This window comes from Synchiropus splendidus, chromosome 14 (assembly GCF_027744825.2).
Source record: "Synchiropus splendidus isolate RoL2022-P1 chromosome 14, RoL_Sspl_1.0, whole genome shotgun sequence".
NCBI lineage: Eukaryota > Metazoa > Chordata > Actinopteri > Syngnathiformes > Callionymidae > Synchiropus > Synchiropus splendidus.
The window spans coordinates 14,681,093-14,700,025 of record NC_071347.1 but is presented as its reverse complement, the minus strand read 5'-3'; the positions used below and the strand labels follow the sequence as shown (position 1 = coordinate 14,700,025).

Here is an 18,933-nt window from a genome sequence, read left to right as displayed (position 1 = left end):
CAGAAGCAGGTATGATGAAGTTTAGTATTTTTAGTATTGTGCCAATTAATATTGACAGTGACACTGAAGAACACTGTATAGAAAACATGGCAACTTTTAAAGCAAATAAATACCAAACAATAAAATGTGTACGAACAGAACAACCCAACACGTAAAGACCGCTCCTCTTCCCATTGACTACATGTCCAGGGAATGGGTCTGGTGTCAGCTCCTGGTACGGCACCTCCAGTCTTCAACAACAGTACTCGACTGCGCCTCATAAAACTCCATTAACATTGGTTTCGCTTGTGGTTAGCTCCGGTTAGCATTTCTTTGTTAGCCTCTTGGTAGTACTCAAATTCGACACAGTGATTTGAGGCCAAGTGTAGTGTTTTAATGCTGCTTCTGAGTCAGTGGGTGAACACATTGCAAACTGCAATTCTATTCTGCAGGTGGGGCTGCAGCATAACATAATAATAGAATATAAGCTTACATTTGCCATTCGATTGGCCGATTATGATGACGTCATAAATGCTCATATCGGCACCGATAAATCGGCCAGCCAATCGATTGGTGCAGCCCTACTTCTTACACGAATGAAAGTGGTAGAAATGGACTGAAAGTCAAAAAATCTAAATCAAATTGATCTGTGAAACAAAAGGAATCTAAATCAACACACTTGTCTAATTTATTTGGGACTTTAGAATAGTAGAACTGTGTACTGTAATTCTCAGACGGGGGAAGAAGGGCACTTTGTGTGAAATGTATGAAAATGATTCTTTAACAGTGGACAGTGCATCATTAAATTCTGTAATTCACCTATGGCTATTAAATCACGGAATGGATTTCCCCTAGACACTTACCCCAGTTACTGAGATTTAGATAATATATGTGACTTGCAAAGGCATTTTGGGAATTCAATGATGATGATTCAATGTTGTGAACAAGGCATCACAAGAGAGTGAAAATCATCCAGTTCAATTGAAAGTGCCAACACAATTTCTACTACAAACGCAGTACATAAACTTAATGCAATAGATGTAACAGAAAAAGTGTGGCTCACGTTCTCCTCATTTTTACAAGCTAAAAAGTGCTCTGAAGCTCTAGTTTAAGAGACTTTTTTAATTAAGTCTGATTGCAGCTTTTATTGCTCTGCGAGAGCAGAGGCAGTACCATGCACACAAAGTCAATTAATTCATGCGTAGTCCTGAATTTACATATCATTAGTTTGGCAACATGGTCTAGTAAACTGCAGTGGTATGTGTCCATTTGCATGGTTGTCTATCATCAGATCATCAGACTTCCCATTAGGGAACAATAATAATGGCAACACTATGGGGAGCAGCAGCCCCACCAGTCCCCTCAGGATCCCTTCGAGCTGAGTTAAGTGCCTCTGCAGCCGTTTGATGTTGTGGAGACTGCAACTCCAAAATGGTAAACAGCGAAGATGAACTGAGATCTTCCTCCAGGGGGACTCCACAGTGTAAGGATATTAGGAATGTCATGCATAATGCGCCTCAGTAGTGGTAGAGCATTTACACCATCGCAACACATCTTTAGATGCACTGTGAAGAAAGATTAAACCATGAGAATCAAGATATCCATTAGTAGAGCAGCGGGCACTTTCCTCTAAATAAACAGCTGTTGGTACACAAACATGGCATGCACTTTATTTAGGATTGCAGGTATTGGAAGAGTCTTCAGAATTTATTGAGCAAATATATATACAAAGAAGGGACTAGTGAATATTTCATTCTCCTCCCATTTTTATCCTCCACTTGATGCCACTTTCCCACCGTGTTCCACTACATAAAAGGTTTATGCAATCTGGTCAGCGAGGACGATCATGAGTCATATCGAGGCTGAAAGAGAGAGCGAGCCACACTCGTCTTTTCCTACGATTTATGTGACTCATCTGTGAAAATTTTCAATTATTTGTTCAATGTGATCCGGTGGAAATTGTATTTTGCATTATGGCCACCTCCTTTTGTTGTTCACGTCTAGCCTAGCAAGCTGAAAGACCCGGGGTCCATTCCAAAAGATGAAAGTAAAGAAGCCTTTCGGAATAATATATAATAATAAGTGAAACAGTTTCAAGATCCATAACCAAGTCCTGCTAAACAAAGCTTTGGACTTGGCTCTTGGAGCAACGAAACCAGATTGTCTGGTTATTTCACTAAGCCAATATAATGCAGATGGTCATAATGTTATGGTACATTACATCAAACCTTCTGCACAATATTGAACATGATGAATCCCATATTAACACAACGTCTTGCATTAAAAACGAAGCACGCTCCAGTGTGTCGTTTAGGAGAGAAAGTGGAAAATGGCGATGACTCACTAGAACTTAAATGATACGCTGGAAACAAGCCTTCTGTCAGAGCAATGTCCTCGTCAGGTTTACACAAGACAACCGTCTGTTTTATCCTTTCAAGACTCGGTGTCGCCACCGAAACATAGACAAGAGGACTGACAACTCCCTACTCACTTTTGCATGATATAGTTGAAACTAAATTACAAATGTTCATTAAGAATAATGACGTTTATCATGTCTTACATCACCTGTAAATCAAGGCTCATTTCTCTCCAATTTCACTCAAATTTCTTTCCTAGCTTGCACTAATGCTAGCCAAAAATGTAGCAAACACTTCAGCGCTGAAAAATCTTTGAGCACTATTCAGGAAGGTGACATTTCTATTTTAATGTGAATGACCAATTCCAAATACTGATATCATGTCGGAACATTAATGGGTGGCAGACAGACAGATAAATAGATAGATGGATGAGGTGTTAGATTCTGTTAGTCATGACATAATAGTCAACAAAGAAAAAGGGATAAACACCAGTGTAAATAGTCACAGTGTGCAGAAACACAACCATCGTTCCCACTGACTTGCAGCAACCGCTATGTTTATTCCAATTCCACTCTCATATAAAGCCGTAGAGCTTGGCAGCAAAACTGATTCTCACCTGAGCAAGAGATTTCTGAATGGCTTCAGTCAGTGATACAACATCTAATCACATCAATGAACACAGAAAATCTGACGTGTTTTCTAACAGCTACAGTTTTCAGCTTCAAATCAGATGATGTGTTCTTGCTATCACATGAACACTGTGTCCAAACACTGGAACACACACACACACACAGAAAGACCCCTACAGGCGGTGCAACTTGCCTCACTAGGAATGTTTCCAGTGAATCTGTTCGCCTCACCAAGACCAGATCATAGATAGCCCTTTTCTTTGAGGGGAAAAAAAGCTCCTCCTGCAGAACCGCTGTTGGATCCAAGGTTTTGAGGTGGGAAGTCAAATCAGGATCACACTCTTGACATGAGTGCAGACTGCCGACAGCCCACTGGTGGGAACAGTACATCATTTTCACCTAGATTTGCAGCACATGGATGGAAAGTGGGCAGGGAGGAAGGGAGAGGAAGAGCAAGCAGTGGAACAAACAGCAGGCGGACTCAACACCTCACTCTCAAACCCAGACACATGATTGATGTTTTTTATCTGCTGTGACAAAAGACCAAAAAAATCCTTCCAGTATAACAAACCAGAAGAGACTACTTTACTCCACACGCAGGCAGTATTTACTACAACTTTTACAACACATTTCACAGTTAAAATAATACATTATTATGAAGGAGAGGGGGATGGATATACCAGCAACATGAAGTACATCAGCCTCAACCCGCCTTCTGTTTATCTCTGAAAACTGCTTTATTTGCTATGTTAAATTTTCTCTTAATATTCGATTGACATTTTACATCTGAAAGTCCTTATTGCCTCCAGGATGACATGAAGAGAGATGAATCCTTTGGCTAGAAAGTTGACTCCCAATCAGTTCTCAGGCTCTTATGAAGTCACTCAATCTATATTTATTTTTCATATGATTTTTCAGAGTCTTTCATGAGGTTTTGTACTTACTTACTTGACATGCCCCATTCAGCATTCAGGGGAGTGATTCCAGATCAAGTCCTTGACCCTTAACTCCGGATCAAGCTTACTGACATGAAGAAATAGTGATTTGTCCAAACATGCTTTTCGCTGGAACCGATATGGAATTCTGCTGTTTTCACAAGCCGTCTCCCAGTAAAAAATTTTTTATCACAGTCAACCCTACCGGTTTGTGTTGCGAAAGCTTCCAGCATATTTGTTATGATGACAAACGAGGACAAGGTCTGTTTAGAGAGTGCTTGATGTATCTGCACTGTGTGCCCAACTCCAAGAACAAACATATAAATTTGAGTTGGGACAAGCCAATGATGCGCTTCATTTACCTTCATCACCATCGCTTCTCATTTGGGGTTGTTCTCAGTTTGCAAATTACTTCACTTGTGAATTCATTTGGTGGAGCGACCGAGCCAAATGCACCGCAACATCAGCCCACTACAACGTCACGTCCAGTACAAGCCACGACTCTGTCCGCCCAGTGTGGTCTAAGCAGCTGACTGGATCCACCTCCACAGCTGTGCTGGAGGTCACTTCCCTTCTCAAGTTTTCGCCAGAGCAATGGGAGGAATCACCCCCCCCCCCTTTCCTCTCACAAGTTGTCCTGCCGGGGAAAGATTCCCAGACATACAGAAAAACAAACAGATCACAGGCTAGTCCGCCTTCCTGCATCTCAGCTGGCTTCAGGGAATGACTACTGAAGCACACAGCAATAACTGGGTGCTATAGATTGTATTCTCCACAATCCAGTTATAGAGATGTGTAAACGTTTCGCGCCCCCCAACTCAACGAAAACCTATGTAAATAGTATCAATTGTTATGAGTACGCCTCTGCATAACATTGTATCCTTATTAACATTAAAGAAAAGAAAAAAGGAAGTTATATAGAGCAACTTACAATAAAGAATAACTTTATGAACATTGTTTTTGTCTGTAACAGAGAAGACTAAGTGCATCAATTTGCCTGAAAAAAAAAAAAAACAATGAGTGGATGTGCAATTGCACTTTATTCTAGTACAGCAAAAAAGGTCACATGCGCCCCCCCGGCATCGCTCCACCTAGAGGACTCGCCCCACTATTTGAGAAGGACTGCTTTAAAGGAAGGTCCGAAACACAGGCAACTGACATGACTCTGGGTTTGAACTTCACTGCTTTGTCTTCCCGCCCATTTAATATTTTATTGATAGCTTTTACAGCCGTCTTTCTGAGTTTTTAGCCTCACATCATTATTATTATTATTATTATTATCACAACTGCAGAGGTTTTAGACAGACTCCAGTTTCCTCCCACGGTCCAAAAAAATAGTGGGAGAGCTAGTATCTTGGGGAAGAGTTATCCATTAGACTCTGATGAAATGCATCACTTACTCAGGGGAATCTCATATAAAACTCATATAAATGTCCTTTTCTGTTGTACAAGATCACCTATCTAGTACATAAACCGGGCTCAGATGAATACTAGAGCTCTACTCTGGCTTAGGAACACCTCCACAGTTGCATGTGTGCCAAGTGGAAAGGATTTCTCTAGTACATGCCCCCAGATTAAAATGTAAGTCACTTTTTACTGAGAGATATTGATGAACAATATTAACAGAAAGCAATGCTGCTAAGTAAAGTAACATCGAAACAGCCTTCTCACAGAATTGTGACATTGATTTAAGTTAAACTCATTTACACCTCTTTTTATTGTTTGTTTTTTTTAACGTTAGACCTCAAAACCATGAGTTGAAACTAAATCACGCAACAATTCAGTATTTTTCAAACTGAAATACCCCAAGACCCACAAGACATTTCAGTTGTTTGTGTATTTTTTTTCCTATTTTATCGACTCAATGCAACACCGCACAAGTTAACTCTCCCGTGTAAGATGCTTTTTTTAAGATCTACAGTTGAACATGAGGAATTCAATGCAGTGGGGTATCGTCACAATCACAGAGATCTTTTGATCTCGTAAATTAGATTATAATATATTCCTTTGATTTATGCTTTATAAAATCTCATTAAAATTCAGCTAAAACGCGACTCAGCAAAGAGACGTCGCTCTAAACTTCCCTTCTCTTGGAGCCTCAGAGTATTGTGCAGAGGTGTAATTGCTTGGACTTGTGTCACACAAACTGCTGTCAACAACAGTGACTAATCAAACCACAATGCAACCATTAGGGTTATGTGTCCTCCAAGTAAGGCCCACTTGCTTTCACAATGATTCAGTGTGATTTTGTGGTTTCTTCTTTAGCCCAAAGAGAAAAAGGTTGTGGGCTCTGAGAAAGGTGTGAAGTGACTTCTCAAACCTGTCACCCAACGCGAGCTACATTTTTCTCACATGCCGCTTATTGTCTCTGGAAAAACACCAAGTGGAGAGTGGGAATACCGCAACTTTAATCTGGACGGATGAGAAGTGTCATTCTACTCCGTCCAAGGTTTGTTTGAGTCAACATATTGGCTGTTGACTGAGAGACAAACTTGGATGGCAGCGGACGAGGGAAGCTTAGCAGTAGATTTGGCGTGCAGCTCTTGCCGCGTGGTCCAGACCGTCGAGGTGAGAAGACCTCCACCGCTCGCCACAGGAGGCGCGGTGGGGACAGGAAAAGGCGGCGCGGCCTTAAGCTGCTCTGTCCTGCTCAGCTGCACATGTGCTGAATGAGCCAAACGGAGAGCTTACCACCAGAGGTCACAGCCAAGGGCAGGACAGTTGAAAGGTCACTGCGGACGGTCTCGCTATACAAACAAGGCCTCAGCCAGTAACTGGTTCACCCTCTGACTTCTAACACTGGCACACCAACTTTACTCAAACGCTGTTGGCAGCCAGAAGAAAATGTTTCATTACAAATTGAACAAACTATGCTGAGATTTAATTTACTAAATTAGCATTTGAATTAAAAAATAGTTCACCCTCAAATCCTGCAACTGAAAGGCCCATTAATTTTATCCGATATTTATGAATATTGCACACTGCATCTTCATTCTTCAGAGGATAAAATAATAATTTATCACTCTATCGCTATATTTGTTGTGACTCATGTTTGCTCATAAGTTTTACTCATGTACTTTTACCAGTGAGTACATTATTAGACCTGAAAAAACATTAGCATAAATGTGCAATGCAATTAGTCAAGTGAGAAATATGAATGTATGTTATCAACAATGAATCCTGAACAGCACAACTATAACCATAAAGTGTTTTTTTTTTTATCTTATACTTCTGGCATATGCTCAAGTCAGTGGCAGCACTGTATACATTTAGAAAGAACAGATGTTGTTTACCGACAAAAGTCCTCCTGTGTTCACTGGAGACTCAACTACAGTCCAATACATTATCTGCCAGGCTCAAGATTCTGCATCCGACCTCCAGGTCTCACAGGACAATGATGGAATTTCCATATCGATGATGGAGCACCAATAAACAATGAATCATGTTACCAAGGCACTTTGTAAGTCAAGGAGAAGTCTCATCGCTTCCTGAGAGTTGCCATGGCACTAATCTGGTTTTCAAAGAAACACATAAAAAGTAGAAACTTCCAGGTGCAGCTCAGGAGAAAATATACATTGCAACATTTAGGTAAAGTTAATTTTCAGCGAGAAGAAGCAAGCATGAGCGTCTTCATCGAGCGGAGTGTGCAGCTTCCATCTCTTATTTTTTATTCAATACATCCCTGGCTCTCAGCTTTCTGCTGTTCTGTCCAGGGAGCGGGAGAGTGGAGGAGAATGACTTTACTCAGTGATTCAGAGGCATCATGTAAACGCCAGCATTCTCTTTCTGACAACCAGCGTTAATTGCAGATCCGACTCGCCCACACACTCCACATTTCTCCTGGAAGGAGAAGCTGAGACACTGAGATTGAAGTGGGATGAAGAGTGCAGGGAAAGATGCTGCAGCTGCCCGTTCCTCACACCATCACCACCTCTCACTTCTCCCCTTCCACTCTCTGCTTGTGCAAACACGCAGAAGCGCAGCAGAGCGTGCATGCTGGGAGCTGCATCACAGCCACATGAAATCGTTTACCTTTATCCTTTAATTATTTTAGGTCATCCAAGATTCATTCCAAACTCTTGGTGACACAGGACTTTGTTTTCAGTCTCGAAGCAAAACATGCTGCAAGTACTGTAAGTGCCACTTGATCTTCGCACTAGACATTAAAGCTTGCACGATGTGGATCACATGCAACAAGGCCCATTAGGCTCGGGGCAGCACGGACGCTAATGACTGCAGATCGGAGGCTGCTTTGCCGCTTTGCTTTCCAAATTACAAGCAACCTGCTGGTGTGGTGATGAACATGCCGGCAGAACTGCGCTGACTGGAAATGGACAGAAGTCGCTGTTAAATTAGTGCTCGGCAGGAGCCAATATAAACAAGACCAGGGCTTGTTTTCGGAGAACCGGTTGAAGATCATACCAGTACTTGTACTTATCCATTTGAGTAGGAGTCAAGAAGTTTTATTTACCGCCAAATATACTTCTATATTTAGGTATGGACTCAGACTTTCGCCAAATAAATACTTTTCTGACAAGTCATTCACATCCTCCTCTAGCGGTGAGTTTTTATGCAGCCATGTGTAAGAATTGTTGAGCAGTGGAAGGCAACACACGGCAGCAGAACCGGTGTGACACTTCATTCCCAAAGTTTGGGAAGTCTGCAGCAACAACGGTGAGAAAAAAATACTGAAATATATAGTAGCATTGACTTTGCTATTGTTCAGTGGCTTCAGCGAAAAAATATTTTTCACGATTTAAAAATCTATTTTCTGACTGTTAAGGTTAGTCTCATCTTTATTCATAGCCATCAATCAAAAAGCAAAAACATCCCGCAGAGTTGTAACACTGAACTCAGAGTTGAGGTGTGTTTGTTATGAGAGTCCGAGGTGAAAGCAGAGTCAGTTAAGGGATAGGCATGCTCTGTTTTAAAGAGGAAGACAATCATAAGAGAAAATGTGACTAAGGCTGCTTGTGCCTAACAAGTTTACGACAACATTCAGATCCAGATCCAAGGTGGTAACAAGTTAAATTCTGTTGCTAGATGATTTTCTGGACAGGCGCTCTAGGCAACCAAATGTTGACTGTAGACACCCTCATGTAATGGCTTCAAAACAACAATGTTATTAGCAGCTCAAAGCACATAGTTCTCAGCAGAGCAGTGCCACACTTCTGCAACAGTTGAGTAGGTCAGATTTCCGCCGGTCATTCTGGCCAGAGGTTAAGGTCACAGGCTTTCAAGAGTCACAATTCACGTCTCTGAGATCAAATATCTCCGGGGACCAGGGTGAAAGTGAAAAGGAAAAGCCTCAAAATTCACCTCTTTAGACTTGATAAATGTGACTTCAAAGGGGCACGTACGTTTCGCGACTACTGTATTGCAACAAACAAGAGCGGCTCACACAAGCTGACCAGCACCATCTAGATACAAAAACATAGAACGCCAAAACCTTCAAAAGTGTGCTGGAAGACTCATAACCTTTAAAATAACCGCCAGACACTTCATCACACAAGAAACACGAGCAAAACGAGGCAGACGATTTGATTCACATCCTGTGATGAACTGCGACTGACTTTCAGAGAAGTCAAGTTTAACGTTTTTTATCACCAGCGCTACGGTTTTTAATGATGTTTACCGCTATTGACTAGGAACGGCGCGCGCACTTTAAGACACCCTTTCCTCACAAGGCAGCTTGTTAGCGGTTGAGACCCAGTTTCTAGAAAATCTCAGTGCGCGGAAGATGACATGTTAATCGACTTTTGACGTCTCCCAAAAATCCACCGCGCGCCTCCTCCTCCTCCTCCTCTCCCGCTCCTCCGCGCTCGCGAGCGCCGACACAACATGGCTTCTATTTCCGCTACTCACCTTTACTCCCGAGTCAGTGGCTGTATATAGACACTCTATATCGGTGGCTCCAGTGGATAAACGTAATTTCAGTTCACATTTACACGCCGACTGCTATTTTAGGGGGAGCTGACAAACTCAGAAAAGCCAGTCCCTCTTGTCAGCGCGAGGCTCCGCCCCCTCCCTCTCTCCCACTCTCTCTCTCTCTCTCACTGACTTCACTTCAGTTTCTTTTCGCTCAGCGAAAAACACTTTCTCCAGTTATCATGAACGTGAGTTTGAATATCAAACGCACCACTTGATTCACTTCAAATGCCACTTTTTATCTCACCCAGAGCGCATTTGACGTCACGTATCGCTAAGACAACAGCAATGGAATTTGCTGTGATTGACGTTGCGGCGAGCCAATAGGCGCACGCAGCGACGATCGCTCGCGCAGTAGGAGGAGGAGGGCGGGGCGTGATGTGGAGTCGCTAAAGCGCATGTCACGTGTAGGCTCAGGACGACGGGAGGTGTGGTTTGTCACCTGACAGAAGGTGCCAAAGCAATTCAGTTGAATAAAGAATTGCATAATATTTCACGCTCAAATACGCCGTGTTAAAATGGTAATCCAATCAGGGGCGTCAAAAACAATGTCCAAAGGATGCGAGAAACCTTAAAAGCATCAGTGAAATTGAAGTGAAAGATCATTATTCTGAATGAAAGACAGCAAAGTTTTAAAATGCAAGATTAATTCTTGCCTCCTACAATGTTTTGGAACTAAACTATAAAAAGGGCTTTATTCTGTGAGTAGAATATTCATTAAACTACCTAGGTTTAATGATTAATCAAAGTGGGTGTTTAATTATACACGTTTCTATGCATGAATTGTGTATAATTTGAATAAAGTAGCTTGGAAAATAATATAACATTGATGTCTTGTGGTTTTCACAGTTTACTGAACAACGCTTCAACAAATAGCATGAACTAAAACCCTAGTGATGTGCTTAGTACATTTAAACATCACTCGAAATGTATTTCTCATTCTTTCACAAACACCTCTGCTAAAATTTAATTGAATTCTATTATTTACAAAGACACATGCAATTGCTCGGCGGGTCCTATTTGGTCCTGGCCCATGAGATTAATACATGAGATCGACATTGTCAATTTTACTCTGCATAAAAGTCATTGACACAAGTCAATCAAGTTATAGCTGATCCACGGCTGTGGTCATTTATGATTCAAAATTATGCCACCCAAAATGGGAAGTGGGAAAACACTTGTATTCTCCTGCTGCAGTACTGAACTGAACAGTGAAGGTACTGGTATGCCACTGACAGTGGACACATCTACTAATCTAATAATCCCTGGTGAGTGCTCAGGCACTCCGTTAATGAATGGAGCTGCAAATCTAGTTGTTTCTGCTTCAATGCAAATGAAGGCACATTTATCAATGTTCACGACTAGAACAGTCTTATCCTCTTGTTCAGAACAGAAGACAGTAAAGCTATTAATGTGTTGCAAAACAAATGCTTAGTGGCAAATACTCAAATCTCAATGAAATGCTAAGACACACTGTAAATGTTGGTCTGTTATCTGAGTTTGTTTACACGTGATTCTCTTCACTTTAATTTAATTCATTAATATTATCTTCAATAATATGATATTAACCATGCCCAAGAGGCCTTCTGATGATTACAGATGGACATTGAGAGAGATAAAAAAAAAATGATGACATGGTGGATCTCTAAAGTCACCCACCCCAGGTCCTTCATTTGGATCTGAACTGAGTCAATAACATCCTCCACTTTGTGATGCTGTGCACAAAAGTGACACAACATTAATAGTCGGATTCCCTCGTGAGCGCAGAGCTTCCCTGACACCTGTGCTCTCACCTGTTTGTTTTGGTTGCTCCAGAAACGTCTTCACAGAACCTGCTGTTTCAATCTTCACTTCTCCTCCCTCTTGACCGTCTTTATCTCACTCCTTCTGTCCACAACTCTTCTTTTCCCTTCTTTATCTCGCTGTGTCCATCGATTTGCCTCAAAGCCAGACCAGCTGGCCTTGAACTCTTTCCTGCGAGGAGGCCCGACCTCACCCCCTGCTCCTTCTCCTGTCCCTCGGTCACTCTGGTGGTGAAGGGTAAGGGGGGGCTGCTTTGAAAAGTGGGACCCCAGACGGACATGGACATGCCGGCAATGTGTTATATGATGGGGCTTGGCTCAAGGCTCCCCGGGCCAGCTACAACTGTCAGTCACAACCACAGCAGGTGTTTTGGATCGTTCCTTTTCCTCCAGTCTGTGAAGAATGCAAAAACAAATACAGGATCAATTACTGTCTGAGAGCAAAACAAATCCACTCACATAAATACTCTTATTCATCTCAGATATATTTCCAGTAAACAGCATACGACTCTTTAAAACTTCTCCCAGCAAACTAAAAGCGACATCCAAAGTGCATTTCAACAAGTTTTCAGGACATGCCGAATCACGGTTGGTTCCAGCAGGGCTTTGATGCACGACAGCTGGCATTTTCAACATTGCACCAGACCACAAATAGACTCAGACACTCTTTCTCTCCAATTAAAAAAGGCTGGAAACAAGCGTCTCACGCAGAGAACTTTATGAGGCTATATAAGTCAAATGTGATCCGCGAGACTGATGGTGAGGAAAGAAACTGATATTTATTTTCCAAATGAGAAAAGCATAAACAGAGTCGCACAAGATTCAGAGACGGCCTCACGTCCACAGGCGTAAACAATATTTTATTATCTTTATAGTAATGGCTGCTCTGAAAATCCACCATCCATCTCTTTGACTATCAGATGCTACACAACAACTCAAAAGCTGTCTTCTAATAAACCACCAATTTCAATTGTCGCCTAAACCAGTAAACATATTCTGAGATCTTTTTTTGACCAGATTACCCCTCTGCTACAGGCCTCGAACCGGTGCTGGTCATCTGGATCAGTTCCCTGCTACCCTCCTCTTTCCCCTCTGTATTTCTGACAGGATGCAGTTGGGCATATGTTGAACTCCCCTTCATATCATTCGCTTATCAAGTACAATTGTCCTCGGACGTGTTGTTAGGTAACCCTGTGAATCACACATTTCTGTCGAGTTGTCAAGTAGAAATGTAGCTAGCAGACACTCAGCACCCTTTATAGTGTTTCCCAGCAGCGTGTCAGTGGCTCTGGCTTTTAAAGCTGTGCTCAAGGGTAATTTGTCTTTCACCATCCTTAACACGTTGCACAACAGCAACGACCACGCATGACATGGCAAGACCTCCTCCTCTTCAGGTATATCTTTTCATTTCTGCTTTATTCTCAATATTTCCTCATTGAATTAAGACTTTGCGAACTTGGTCAAGTTAATCTGCCGAAGAACTGACTTTGAACATGGCTCTGATGGAGGAGTCAGACCGCTAGAGAAACAGCTGATCTCCAAAGCCTTTAAAATGGCAACGCTCTTTAGTGTTTGAAAATCAGTGTCCAAAATGGAAAAGAATACAGTCATGCTCTGGGATGAAAAGCCATTGGAGATGCAATAGGTGGCCAGGGATTAATGGTCACCCTGGCTTCAGAATATGGCAAATAAAAACAACTCCAAAATTTCTACTCTGTATGACCATAGAGTTCTTCCTTCCCGTTCACATACAGAAATTTGCACAGGCCGTGTGTAATTGCCAGGGAGCCAAAAATGTACAAACATAAATTCTGTGGTAACAGGACCCGTCTGCAAGGTCTCTCAGAATGGATCCAGCTCAGGATTAGACCACTTGACCTGGGAACACCTATCAGAAGATCTGAGCCCCGACTTCTGTTGACGATTGAACTTGTGCTCTGTCGAGATCCAGCAGTACTTCAGGAATTCACTGTAAAAACCGGTGCCTGACAGGCCATTTTCAGTAGTGGCCCAGGTTTTGTTTCCGGTAATTGCTAATAATTTTATTTTTCACGGTCTTTAATAGTCACTGTTAAACATACATGTACTGAAATGTTGAATATGAGATTGGCACAGCCAACTCCAGAAGGTGCCGACTTGGTTACAGCTAGAGAAGAAGAGTGATGCCGCAACCCGGCTTCACAGGGTTCATGGCAACAAAAGAACCAGGCTAGATTAGGGGAAGTCTTTTCAAGAGATGGGCCAAACTTCTGAAGGCAAATGGGCTCTGCCTAGCGATAAAGTAAGTGACAAATGATCACGAAACGCAACTGTAATTACTCAGATTCCACTTGTTTACCTGATTACACAGTGCTAACGGCTTTAATGGTCGATATCAGAGTGCAGCGTATATTTCATCACGTTCAGGATGCACACGTCTTCAGCAGAGACCACAGTCAAGATCAAGATCTAAAAATACAACAAGGCTCATCGTCCAGATCTTCTCTCTCATTAGCCACTGTAATTACACTTAACCAAGGCCTGCTGGCTGCGCTGAATCACAGCCGTGCAGTGGAGGAGGAATAACACCTTCCATGAAAGCTTTAATGACGATAGTTCAATGAGACGGTGCATCTTTCAGGTAAACAAAATGGTGTGATTGTGTTCAGGAGGAGGGATTTTTTTCTTTCCTCCACTGACACGTTGCTTTGCTTCCCGAGGCAGAAAACAACACACAAAGGTTCTTATTATGAACTTATGATCTCTCATGGGATTTCTGCCTCTTGGATTAAAAAAAAATAAAAATTTCGCTGGCACTCTCCTGAAATCTTAGGTGGGTCGACCCGAAACACCCACTTGTTTATTCATCATCAAATATTCTCCTTGCCGCAGAGCTTGATGAGAATCATTATCTGTTCACATGAGTTCCATTTATACATTTTGGCCTCCCTCGTCCTCCGCTCATTAACAATTGAACAAGGTCAGATATGCTCCAACCATTTCTCATTTTGTCCCTAATTTCAATTCAATTAATCATTTTTAAAGAGTGGAATTATTCATAAGGGCCATGTTTTAATCCAACCCCGGCATCAGTGGCAGTCAAAAGTTTCAATTCTAACAAATGCATTCAGAGTTTTGAGTTACAATGGAAGTGACACAAGAATATTGTACATATAGTGTATAGTATATAGTGTGATAATAAATAGTTGGAGACATTACATTACTATTTAAATACTTGTATATATATAAAAAATGAATTAAAAATAATGACTTTTGTAATACAAACATAAATCATGTATACTTATTCTGATACTAATATATATTATTAATTTATTAAATAATTAAATGCCAATCAGAGATGAATTCCAAATAATGGAAAAGAAAAAGAAAAAGAAACCCATGCAGTCAGATAAGAGAAGTTGAAATGTTGAAAGTGGAAGTAAAAAAATGGAGCTTAAAGTACTAATTCAACTGAACCTCACAGACACACACCCCAGCATGACCAAGTTGGTCATGTTGTCTCTGTTGAGATTGAAAATTTCAGCGGTCTCAAGCAGGACATGCCTGAAAATTCCTTGAAGGACGGCAGGGTGACATTCCTGGTGAGATGCACAGGTAAACAAGGCAACACCCTGTGACATGACATTTTGCATACCTAAACGCGAGTTGAGCTATTCCCTTTAAGTACTTTAACACATTAGTGTTTACTAGTTTTAATTCCATTACCAGTTTAACCAGATCTAAAGAGTTACATAGTACATTTGGACCTATTTACATATATATTCTAGTGTTGAGAATATTAGCTGAAGACAAAAAGCATTTTAAACATGTAAATCGTCATTTAAATTGAGCCTTTTTTTTTGTCCAACTCAAGGGCTGCGATATGACTGCCTGAAACATCTGATGATGTCAAATGTAAAATAGACAATGGTAAAATGCATTCCACCAAGTCCCATAATGTAATGCAACAGTTAAAACAGTTCATGTTACAGGCGCCAAATAGTTGAGACACATCAGTATTTCTGGTTAAACATGGCAAGCTTCAGATACTTCAGCGAATGTTGCACCTCATGGACAATCAGTTTGCGATGGTCTTCTGGTCATAATTGTTGGGAGGAGCTTAAATATCTCTGCCTCAGTCTTTACCCCACTGTCTCACCAATAGTCTACTTTACATAGGGATACGGATCTAGACGTAGCCTTCTATACGTGCTCTTGTTCATTTGGTCCGTATTTCTTCACATTTCCACAAAGCTTATGCATACGGACCAATCGGAGCAGTACCACTGTAATCCGTCGGGGGCAGTGTTGCTGTGACTACCCGATACGAACCACGAATGAGACATGAAGAAGACAACAATGGCGGAAATTCTCTGACCTGCAGATAAATTTAACGGCCTCATCGAACATCGCCTCCTACAACACTGCATCAGTTTTTTTTCTTTGCGCAAGAGGTACGTTATTCATTCCACAGTCGTCATGTTGGTTTTGGAGTTTGCCACAAAATTGTATCAGTATTTTTGCTGAAATATCACAATACTTGATTAGGTGATATTGTCTTAATATTTTAATATTGATATTTAATACATAGATACTTGGATATGCGACTGAATTTGTGACGTGTTTAATCTGTTTTTGAACAGTCAAGTTCAAAAATTGAAGGAGCGATTCATTCCTCTGCTGAACTGCGAAATATAACTCAAAGTCTTCCTGAACTTGTTTTCATGCACATGATATTGTTCGTCATTATATGATTTTGCACCAATATATTGCCGAACTTACAGTATCGTAATATATTCTATCATAACTCCAGTATCGGGATCTTATCGCAGTAGCATAGGTGACAACATAGGTGAGATGAAGGATGGAACCCAACTTCCTTTGATTCTGCAGTGTAAAAACTTTAATACACTGTGAAGTGGAGATTAACATTTCATATCCCACTGTTGTATTCTCTTACTTGATGATTGCGTCATGAAAAAATATTCTTATGAGCCTGTGTGTGTGTGTGTGAGTGTGTGTTCCACTTTCACGCTCATAGCAAGTCAGCAGGTTCCATCTCTTGTAATTCCCACCACTTTCAGTGTAAATACATGTTGAGGACGAGCAGGATCAAAGGAGTTTGCCAAAGGGGATGTGTGGGAGAGACCACTCTAATTTCTGCCTTTGAGTCACTCCTGCGTCGCGTTTGTCGATGTTTCTACATCATGCAATTTCCAGTGTAATGGATCCTGTCAGCGTACAGAAGGAACAGATATCTGAATCGGTTCTCCTCCAGGCTTCTTTTATGGAAATTCTATATTTCAGCAAAGAGGTGAACGAGAAGTACGATTTTTGTGGGATGGCCCATCCAGATTTCCTCACAAAGCTCTTGTGCTGTGAGGTTAATTCCTCAAAATCTAGACTGCATTGTAGGTAGAAGGTGGCCAGTTCTCCCTGAGCATTATGACTCATGCCAGGCGCACAGTGGCGCTATCCAACTCTAATCCACAAGAGATAATTTGGTATTCATGTTTTACAAATGTGCTTGAGAAAAAATCCCTAAATCTTTTGGCATGTTCAGTCGAGAGAGTCGTGCAAGCATGTCATCCAGCGTGAAAAGGCAGCAGGATGGGTGAGCGAAGCTTTGTCTCCCCGATTCAGCCTGAAAGACACTGCCATCATCAGCTCGCTTTGTTCAAGACTTTGTCTTTCCAGTCCTCTACTGGTTTCTCAAAGGTAAATAGAGGCTTGACTCGCTGTTCACTTTTCCTACAACAGGTAATAAATTTGTGTGTCAGGCCTGCGCGTCACAGATTAAACATGCTTTTGTTTTGGATGATTTATGGGTGTGATGTCGTGCACTTGGCCGCGTTCGCCGGCGGTGAGGGGGTAGCAGGTGGGGCGGAGGGCTGGCGAGTGTCAGATTTGTCTTACAGGAAGACTGATCTGTAGCTGCTCCGAGGGTGCCCAGTGCAACACACACCTCTGTCATTAATCACGCACAGCCTCGGAGTACGGAGCGCTTTGTCTCTCGCTGTGCTCACACCAGCGCTGCGAGCTGTCACCGTCCCAAGAAAGCCATCTTCACAACAAATACAAAGGAGTCGAAGAACCTGCTTGTGTCCTTTAGGAAACCAAGATATAAAGTTACAACCCCTTACTCATTTCCCTGCAGACATCGTGTGACTTTTTTATTCTACACCTCTGCTGATGTACAAATCCTCTGCTCAGTTTTTGGGACTGACATTCTCCTGCAAACCAGAATAGCTTTTCTCTTCCAGCATACCTGGATATAAAGATCAGCGCCCCGCTAACTCTTCTTGAGAAACACTGAATCAGCTGCCAAAAAAAACAGCCAAAAACAGCTGTTGGCCCACTTAAATACACAGACTCTCTTCTGCACCCATAGAGGCAATACCCAAATTTACCACCAGGGTTAATGTTGACACACATGATGTAGGATATTTCTCCAGAAACTATATATGTTAATCATCTTATCATCTCCAGTTTTTTCTTTCCAACAACTATTGCTAGAAGACCATTTCTAACTACTGCAAGTTGTCAAAGAACATTACAGTACATGAAGGAAAGTATCGGTGACATGTTATTAGTGACAACAGAAACAACAAAGCACCAGCAGGATGTTGGCTACAAGGAAGCGGAGACAGTAAACAAGCTGTTTCATCAACATAGCTTCATGTTCCCAGAGATGTTTAGCAGTAAATAGGTTGTCCACTGAAGGTCATGTTGTGTTATGGATTCTTAAGGCTGTTGGCATGGAGCAACATCTGACACGTTCTGTCCTGAGTGAGTCTCAGTTTTGTCCGTTGTGACAAACATTTTTTTAATAGACAGCACTAAGAATATGAAAACATGAGCCTAGATAGATAGCACCGCGCCTCTGAGGTGGTAGACACCATCACTGTGATCAAGGGTAGTACTTTATGGGCTGTTGAACTATGGTGAAACCACAGTAAATGAAAATCTGAAGATACACCCATGTTTTGGGAGAAAACCAAATCGAGTACATGGTCCAGGATCAAATAGAAAGATAGATAGCGAATAAAAATTGAGAAAATTCCTGTAAAGTCGAAGGAAGGAAGCAAATCACCATGAGATTACCCGAATGCTATCTCAGTCCTCGATCTAAAATCTCAACCGTCCTCACACATGAGCTCAGAAATATGCTCTAATTTTCGCAGCCTACCTCAGGCATCTCATAAACAGTTCATTTTGAGCACCAGATCATAGGTGGTCAGGAAGTGGAATAACGATCTGTCAAAAAGGAGCCCGGGCCCACAACGTGTGCTTTGAGCGCTCGGCGCCAGATACACGCAGCCTA

General features: G+C 41.7%; 1 protein-coding gene across 8 annotated transcripts in view; it reads right to left on the bottom strand.

Annotated features, from left to right (window-relative positions):
* mef2aa (myocyte enhancer factor 2aa) overlaps positions 1–11,880 on the bottom strand; it is a 66,607-nt gene extending 54,727 nt beyond the window's left edge. For 7 of the 8 annotated variants that reach the window (XM_053886677.1, XM_053886680.1, XM_053886685.1 and 4 more), the window contains exon 1: positions 9,766–9,910. The gene's annotated coding sequence lies outside the window, so the exon portion shown is untranslated. Of the gene's footprint in view, positions 1–9,765; positions 9,911–11,621 lie in introns of those variants that run through there. The other variant, XM_053886678.1, reaches the window with a different exon arrangement.
* Between the last annotated feature and the right edge of the window lie 7,053 nt (positions 11,881–18,933).